This window comes from Tupaia chinensis, unplaced genomic scaffold (assembly GCF_000334495.1).
Source record: "Tupaia chinensis unplaced genomic scaffold, TupChi_1.0 Scaffold000452_1, whole genome shotgun sequence".
NCBI lineage: Eukaryota > Metazoa > Chordata > Mammalia > Scandentia > Tupaiidae > Tupaia > Tupaia belangeri.
This window is the reverse complement of record NW_006159959.1, coordinates 1,621,143-1,630,438: the sequence shown is the minus strand read 5'-3', so window position 1 is coordinate 1,630,438 and position 9,296 is coordinate 1,621,143.

Genomic DNA, 9,296 nt, shown 5'->3' with positions numbered 1-9,296 from the left:
CATTGTTATAATCATTTTTACTTGCAGTGAGATGTTTTTTTTTTAATCGTCTATCTTTGCAAAAGCTATATATGTCCGTGAAAATAACGTATATTCTATTGTAGCAGTTATTGTATGGAGTGTTGCAGGAAGAGTATTGTTCAGACCATCTGTATCCTTTTGATTTTCTCTCTAGTAGTTCTATTATTCATTGGAGATTTGGAAGTAACCATGAATAAATGTGAATTTGTCCTTTTAGATTTATCATTTTTATTTTAGAGATTTTGATGTTTTCTAGGTAGGTACATACATTTTTTAGATTGTTATGTCTTTCTGATTTTTTCATTGTATAAAGTCTCTTGTTATTCCTTTACCTGAAGCATATTTTCTTTGTTGTTAATACAAATTTTCTAACTTTTGGAAAAATACTTATTAAATTTAATCTGTCATTTTTATTATTTCTTAATTTACTTCAGGGTAGGTGAACTCACCAGAGAAAGAGAGAGAGAGACAGGGAAAGTGAGAAAGCAAGCCTCCAGGTCTGAGACTTGAACCACAGTTGACCTTGTAGGAATCCAGTGCCTTAACCACCACACTATAGTCTGATTTCATCTTTCTTTTGATTAAGATAATTATTTTATGCTTTCAGTTCTCCTAACTTTAGTATTTTTTTTTCTTTTTTATGTGTTAGGTGGTTTCCTTGTCAACAAAGTCTAGATAGACTACTTTTTTTAATCTAATGCTAAGAACTGTCTATTAATTGTGGTAAATTGCATCATTTAAATTATGTGATTAATAGTATATATTAAAATTTAATAGCTGTTTTATTGGTGCTATATATTATTTCTTAAATTTGTGTTTTTGCTTTTTTAATGACTTTTTTGATTACTTCATTATTTTAAATCCCATACTATCTCCATAATTAGATAGGCTACAATTCTTTTTTAAAAAAAATTAAAAATTATTTATTTATTATTATTTCTTCTTATTATTATTTTTTATTATTATATTTTATTATTATCTTTATTTCTTCTTATTATTATTTTTTTATTTTGCTACAGGGCAGAGAGAGAGACAGAGAGAGAGAGAGAGAGAGAGGCAAAGTAAGAAAGCAAGCTACCATGCCTGGGACTCGAACAGCAGTTGATAATGTGGGAGTTCAGCATCTTCACCAACACACTACCTGCTGGCCACAGTATAATTTTTTCCAATTTTTTATCATTTCTTTAGTGGTTTATGTTGTATGTCTTTAATATACAGCTTATCTTCAAATATTTTACCATGTCTGATTAACAAGTCTACAATTGGGGCCAACTGGTGGCACAGTTGTGAAGGTGGTTAACTGTCCTGTGGCCAACTGCATTTTAGGTCCCAGACCAGCCTGAAATTCATGTTAGGCACATGTTCATTAGTGGGTAAAATCCCAAGAGTAGAAGGGATTGTGGTGTGGCCACCCCCACTGTGGGGCGATTTATTTTCCTTCTTATTATTTCTGTCTATCTTTCTTATGGTTACTGTTAATGTTGTCATGCATTTTATTTTTATTTTGCTGAAATAATCAGTTTATTTTTGTTTGGACCCAACAATGCATTGCTATTTCTGTCTCAGTCAATTACATTTTTTTTTTTTTTGAAGAGGTTTTCGCTATAGGGCGCATGCGCTCGCCAGACAGACAGAGAGAGACATAGAGACAGAAAGCAAGAAATCACCCCCCAGGGGGGATGGTCACGCTGCAATCCCTTCTCCTTCATTCTCCTCCCAGGATCTTGGGCATGCACGCACACGCGCCCGGTGTGAGTTTTAAGCCACTGGGTCCGGGACGCGAACTGCCGTTGACTATGTGGGAGTCCAGCCACATAGCCATTACTCTAACTGCTGGTTTCCGTCAGTCAATTACATTTTAGTGTGTGAGTGTGTGTGTGTGTGTGTGTTTAAAGGAATTTTATATTTGTCTTAATTTTTACTGTTTTTGGTGTTCTTTATTTTTCAGTACCCAAAGTTCCATCTGTTGTCATTCTCTATAGCTAGAGAACTTCTTAAAACATTTATTATAACATAGTTCTGCTAGAAACTTCTGTTTAAAGACAAAAACTATATTTTTTTCTTTATTTTTAGAAAACATCATAGACCGTAGAATTCTGATTTGGTGGTTTTTCTTTTCTTCTCTTTTAGAATTTTCAAATAATCACCTCACTATTGTCTTACATATTGTAATTCTACTTTTGCTTCTATATTTATTTTATGGTTCTTACTTCTCTGGCTATATCCAAGGTTTTAGCTTTCATTGTCTTCATTTTGACTTACAGTTAAAATAGACTTGGCACGTTTTTTGTTTGTTCATACCTTGTTTGTTGTTCTCTAGGAATCTTGGATCTAGGTTTTCTTTTCTTCCTTTTTCTTTCTCACTTCCTTTCTTTTACTCATTAACTTTGGGACATTTTTGGCCATTATCTTTTCATTTACTTACATTGTCTTATTCCTTGACATGTACTACTTAAGTTTTATACTCAGGATTGAATTATAACAGGAAGAGAATATTCTCTAATTTCTTTGTCAGACCTTAGGCTTCGTCTGGTTTTATGTGCTTCCAGGATGAGATCAGCTCTGGATTGTAGTGTCTCCCACTGTGGGAAACAGTGCCTGTCATTGGTTTGTTTGTCTCTACCTGTTCTCTAGAAGCGATAACTCAAAAACATAGCCAAGATGAGAGGATTTAGTATGTTAAAGCTTTTGCTTTGTAGGATGCAGGGATCACCTGCCATAATGTGTTGCTACTGTCCCCTCAGGCAGCTGATTACCTCTTTACCTGTACAGCACAGGGTTCTCTCCATTGACTCATGTTTTTATGTTTCTTATAAGCTCCATGGAAAGGGTCACAAGAAACAATTTATGATTAACTGCCACCTTCCCTTCTCTCTGGATTGATAGAGTCTGAGCAACTCCAAAATGATAAATAAATTCACAACTGACCTTTTGAGATTTGCTAAAATATTAACTGACTTATTTTAATCTACCCATATGGTTTCCTTCTTCTATTCCTTAAGTGTTCATCTAGTCATGAAATCGTATGTATCTCCTCTCTCCTGGACTGTCACTCTTTGGAATTTAATGTACTCATATGCTGGTGACCTCGACTCTGATGGGCTCAAAAGTATGCCTTTGTTAGTAATCTTTTTCTTCCCTCTTGTTAATATACAGTAACACCATCTGGTAGAGCATTTCTTCCATGAGAACACAACTCCTCACCTAGGATTTTATGCTTTTGGCCTTTGATAAATACACTTAAACAATCTTCTATGATGACTACAAAATTAAATGTAGGTGATACGAAAATGCACATACACGTTTACATACACATACGTATGCAGATACAAACTGCATCTTTGTTCACACACATATATACATTTTACAGAGCAGAATTTTAAATCGGTGAGCTAAGCAGAAAAAAATTCTGGAAACTATGTATTGAATACCTATTCTATTTATAAATAGACTTTATAATTTCCTTCCATGTTAGTTTCCTGACATACTGTCAAAATCCATGAAATGAAGTATTGCAAAATGTAGCATGTTATATTTACTAGACATAATCCTTATTATTTTAGGTTTTCAAACAATTTTATAGTACAGTTGAAAGGAAATGAACCTGTATCATTACTATCTTTTTGCACTCTTCCCTTTGATCTTGTATATTTTTAGACAATGACAAAGAGAAAATGCTGAAATGTTATGGCTTCCCTTTAAACAATAATGAAAATATCAGGTTAACAAAAAAAAAGAGAGAGAGGGAAGTGAAGTCTTCTTTCTTTTTTTTTTCCATGTTTCTTTCATTGTAAGATAGCCATATCAGAGTATATATTTTGCTCTATATTCTCTTATAACAATCAATGACGTGTAGTGTTGTGGAAGAAAATTAACCATAGATACCTACTTATTCAATCACTTGCCTTAACTAGTTAAAACAATTTAAACTTAAAAATCAGACTAAGTTCTAGGAAAGTATTTTAGATCTATAGCCCCTGACTTCCAAGGCTTTATACTAACTCAAGTTATACAGTAGCAGGTATGCTGAATATATACATTATTAAAAAGATGATTGTACTTAAGAATAAAGAAGCTACAGTTACTGGGACCAGCAGTTAGCATAGTGGCTATGTTGCTGGACTCCCACATAGTCCCGGACCCGGTGGCTTAAACTCACACAGGGCGCGTGTGCATGCGTACCCAAGATCCAGAGAGGAGAATGGAGGAGAAGGGATTGCGGTGTGGCCATCTCCCCTGGGAGATGATTTCTCGCTTTCTGTCTCTCTGTCTCTCTCTTTCTTTTTGGCTCATGCGCCCTATAGCAAAAACCTCTCCAAAAAAAAGGAAAAAGAAAAAGAAAAGAAGCTACAGTTACGTTACTGCAATTATTGGTAAGAAAATCAGCTTCATCTATATTTCTTAGTAAATAATTTTACCAAAAGAATGGATTAAAAAGCTATTAAGATAGTAGGTTTTCAGTATATCATAGTACAAAGGCAAACCAAAGGAGAAAATAAGTCAACTGATAGTCACTATCACTCTAAGCATACTTTTAATCTTGAGGTGTGGAGCAATAAAGAAATAAGATAGATAAATAAGTAGATATGTTGATAAAAAGTAAGTAATGTATCCTTAATAAATCTACATTTTATTCACTTTTGCATAAATAGTAGACCAGTTGTGGGACCAGCAGTTGGCATAATTGTTACATCACTGGACTTCCACGTAGTGGACCAGGGTTTGAGTCCCAGACACAGTGACTTAAATTTCACATCAGGCATGTGTGCACGCTTGCCCAAATCCCAAGAGGAGAATGGAGGAGAAGGGATTGCAGCATGGCCATCCTCCTGGGGGGTGATTTCTTGCTTTCTGTCTCTCTGTTTCTCTGGCGAGCACATGTACCCTATAATACAGTAAGTCTTCATTCTGGAAAAAAAACATAGTATCAAGCTTTTGAGAAATAACATTCAGGTAGGTTTTTATACCTTCTTACAATTTTAACTATACTGTACTCACTCACTATTCAAACAAAATAGGAACAATTTACTCGTTATAAGAACAAAATAAATAAGATATTAGAAGAAATATGGTGCTTTTCATCCTCAAAACTGACCTTTTAATATATGATAACCCACATTAAAAATATATTTTCTAACTAAACTGCCCAAAGTCAAATGTTATGGAAATACCATCATAAAAATCACTGAAGCTTATTTTCATTAATAAACTTTTGAAAATTAAAAAGTAAAATGAAATAACCACCTCCCCATCTCAATATCTTCCCAGACTTCCTATAGTCTCTAGAGATGCCTACTATTACGGTCATTATTTGGGTTAATTAACTAGCCAAAGAGAAGACAACTACATGTTTGTGTTTCTATTTACAACAAGACTTACACATCAGTTTATACTGCATTGTGTATTATCAGGCCATTCCATGAAGGGTTTGCTGTCAGTCATGAATCCCTCTCTGTTTAGAACAAGTTGATGTACCTATTTAAGTGATTCTTAAATGAAAATGTTGACCATGAAGCATAATTGGGAGGCATAATTCTTTTTAAGGAATAAGTAAGACACGAAAAAAGAGTTATAATCAGTACTGGCACATTAGGCTATTAGTATAGGAGAGGGATTTTGAAATCAGGCCCAGGGAAATTTTTTCAGAAACAGAGAGCTAACTAGCAAAGAAAGAAGGAGCTGTAAAGTGAATAAGGTTAATTTCAAAAGAAGAAATACCACTAAGTGTAAGGTGAGCAGTAAAGGGTGTGACCTCAGCTAACATATATGTATTGACCTGAACTCAAGCTAGTGAGATAAACAAAGGTGTATGATTTATTTAGTTTTGAAAGTAAAAAAACTAGAAGCGTTAAACTATACATTCTTCTTTCAGAATTTTGAACTCAATAAGACACACATGATAAAATACCTAGACTAATATTTTTTGTGAGTATATTTTAAAATTTTCAAATATATGTTAATGTAATTATGGTTTCCACATCTTAGTAGTACAGATTTTATGCCCCAATGACCTTTCATTTCAGAGAATGTAGAGAAAAGGGTTTTTAAATTGTTGATGATATCAAATGCTACAATTCACTTTCATCTCATTTGTAAAACTACAAGGTTGGTTGAATGCTATTATTATCTAACAATTCATTTCTTTGGCTCTATTAAAGCAATTATATTATGGTCTTCCTGGAGAGTGAAGAAATACTCTCTGTAGAGTGAAAATAAGCTCTGCTTTCATTCTTCGATAGTCTTGAAACCTATGATTTAATTTAAGAAGAGGCAAAACCAAGTATGAAAATATACTCGCCATTAACTAAATAGTTTTGTTATTGTACCTTTATACCACTACAGATGCTAGTGAGGTCTTGTAAGTTATAGTAACATTTTTTTTCTTTTTTTTTTAACAAAATTCATACTTTTGGCGAGATTAGATGACTTAAATTGTTCAGACAATATTTATGAGGTGATTGAAAATCAACTGATTAATGCTGATGATTGGAAATAAATTGTTTTGTTTTTGACTTTACCCAAAAAATAAATACTAATAATATATATTAATTATTATAAAAACTTGAAAGTGTAAAGAAAGTTGTGAAATTGAGAAAATATTGGAACAGAGGGTACTAAAATAGGGTACATAGAAACAACAATAAAAAGGCCAACTGTTACCTCTTCTCTTTCACTCTGCCCTCATTTAGTTATTTTGCTAAGAAATGGTAAGTTAACTTTAGCTATACTGAGTCTGAAGTAATAGAGGTAATTTAGTAAGAATCCACTATATAGAAAGTGATGTTTGGAAAACATTGGTATAGCGTTTTATTTGGAGATATTTAAAAATTTGTATTCACTTTACCATCATCAAAAAAAGCTTAAGTACTTACTTCTCAGTCAATGCCCACCTGTGCATTAGTTTTGATATTTTTCAAACATACCATAAATGGTACTACTTTAGGGTCTTTGTGCTTGCTGTTTGCCCAGATTGGACTGTTATATCTCAAGATATTTGACTAATTCCTTCAAGTTTTTTAATTCTTTGCACATACATTCATATAAACTAGTAAATCTATGTCATACTTTTTATTCCAGAATGACTATGACGTGGATATACAGGACAATCTTATTTTAAAAGATTACTTTTCTTCTTTCAGCCTGTTTTTATTTCATTAGATTAGTTTTCTGAAATAAGAACTTGGAGCTCCTTTATGTCTTTTAAAACACAGAACAAAGATAAAATCCTTCTCTTCTTTATTCACTTGATAAAGTCCTAGTCATCCTTTAAAATTCACCTAGCATTCATCTAAATGCTGCCTGATGCAGTCTGACTGAGTTCTTCAAGTGTGTCTCTCCTATGCATCTCTGTATCTGTACTGTTACACCTATTGCATCATGATGCTCTTGTATTTCTATACTGCAGATTTCTCAAAGACAGGTTAACAGAGATAAGCTCACACGTTAGAATATGACTAGCGCATAAAAGATGTTGAAAGCTTGAAGGAAGAAAAATGAATATGTAGTTCAGTGTTTCATTCATAGACTTTCAATCAGTAAAAAAGTTGATTGATCCTACTTTGAAATATGAGCAGATAAAGGCCAGAAAGAAGAAAGCATTCCCAACAGCTTTCTATTCTTCCTAACAAATAGTAATTTTATTCTACAAGTGAGAGCATATGTGGTCCTCTGATTTTCTCAGAAAACACACTCCCCTATTGTATCTGAGCTTGGTCTGAGGTTTCATCTCTCGTTCTCTCCTGCTCAAAGACTGACATCAAGGTCTAAGATAGAGTAAGGGGTGTAGGGTTCAAGAGAATTGGGATGCTTATGTTTTTGCTTGACAACTAAAGAATACAGTTTTCTACAAAGAAATGATCATATTTATATTACATATAGCTTGTGCTGTCGTCCCAGAAAATAGCCATGTTTTGCAGAAGCCTAAGTTACCTGGGCTCCCATGTCTATAGTCTGAAATTCAAAAAAATGATCAAAGTTTTAATATTTATTTTGGTATTCAGAGTTTATCCTTTATGATAATTACTCATATTACACATTAGCACATTGAACAATTACTCTAACACAAAGTTTCTGTCTATTAGCTTTAATGTTCGTATTATCATTGAAAGGTAAATACAATTTCCTATATTTCCAGTTGTAGAAACATGCTCCATTACTTGCTGGTACATATTGAAAATTGATTACAAGAATGGATAAGTTTGGCTTCAAAGGTCATTTTCTATTTCAGTTTGCCAAATAAATTATCATCTAGTTTGATCTAATCAACAATACCCTAAGTCAAGACATACGTGGTAATATGCATTTTGTAGATGAAAACAAAAGAATTTTTGTGAGGGCCTGTGAATTGCAACACAATGAATAAACATGAAAAGACAGAGTGAAGAATAGTATGTGAGTTCCATGTGCTGTAGTTTTGTGTTATTTCCATTGACGTCTTGATTTAAATAACTCCAGTAGAGTGAGGCATTTAAAGATATGAGTATGTGTAGCTTAGACTTTGCCTTTTATTCCAGAAAATCTGTCTAGAGGTTTAATATCATTATCTTTCTTCTTCTCTGGATTATGGTGTTATTTATGATCATAGGGAGGAATTCTTGTATCCTCTAGGATGTTTAGATTGCTCTAAAAACTTTGAACAAAGTCAGACATGTATGCAAAACATTTGTCTAGGCATTTGAGACATACAAAGAGTTCATGAAAAATGTATCATGAGAAAACTCCAGAGATTTCAGTATTTTTTGTACCAAAACGAACTCATACTTTAATTGGGAGGCTTTAGTATTTTCTAGCCAACTAAAGAAGGCAGTTTAGAAAAAATAATAAATATTTATTTACTTGGACAAAAATGCCAATAATTAATTCTCATTAAATTTTAAAAATAAATCTGGATTAGAGGCATACTACAATGTGCTACTCATGCTTTGCTGAATCCATATGTAGGATCATGAGTTTAGTTCCCTGGTGGAACTGTAAGTGTCAAGCTTGAGTACCCCGGTTCCAGGTTGCCTGAGAAGACTGAGTGTAAAGCACAGTGCAGGACCTTATTAAGGGTGCTTCTCTCTCTTCCCTCTCGTCTTCATCTGTCACTCTCATGAAAGAAACAAACTTTAGAAAGGTTTTAAAATGAATTATTAGTTCAGCTTGCTGAAACTGTAATTGTCTGGTTGTAGTGTTTTTATAACTCTATTTTTTATGTGAAGAACAGCAGCTTCAAGTTTTCGAAGAAAGGAGGGAATTTATTAGTAGTCTACTGTACTTTTATTTGATAATATAAT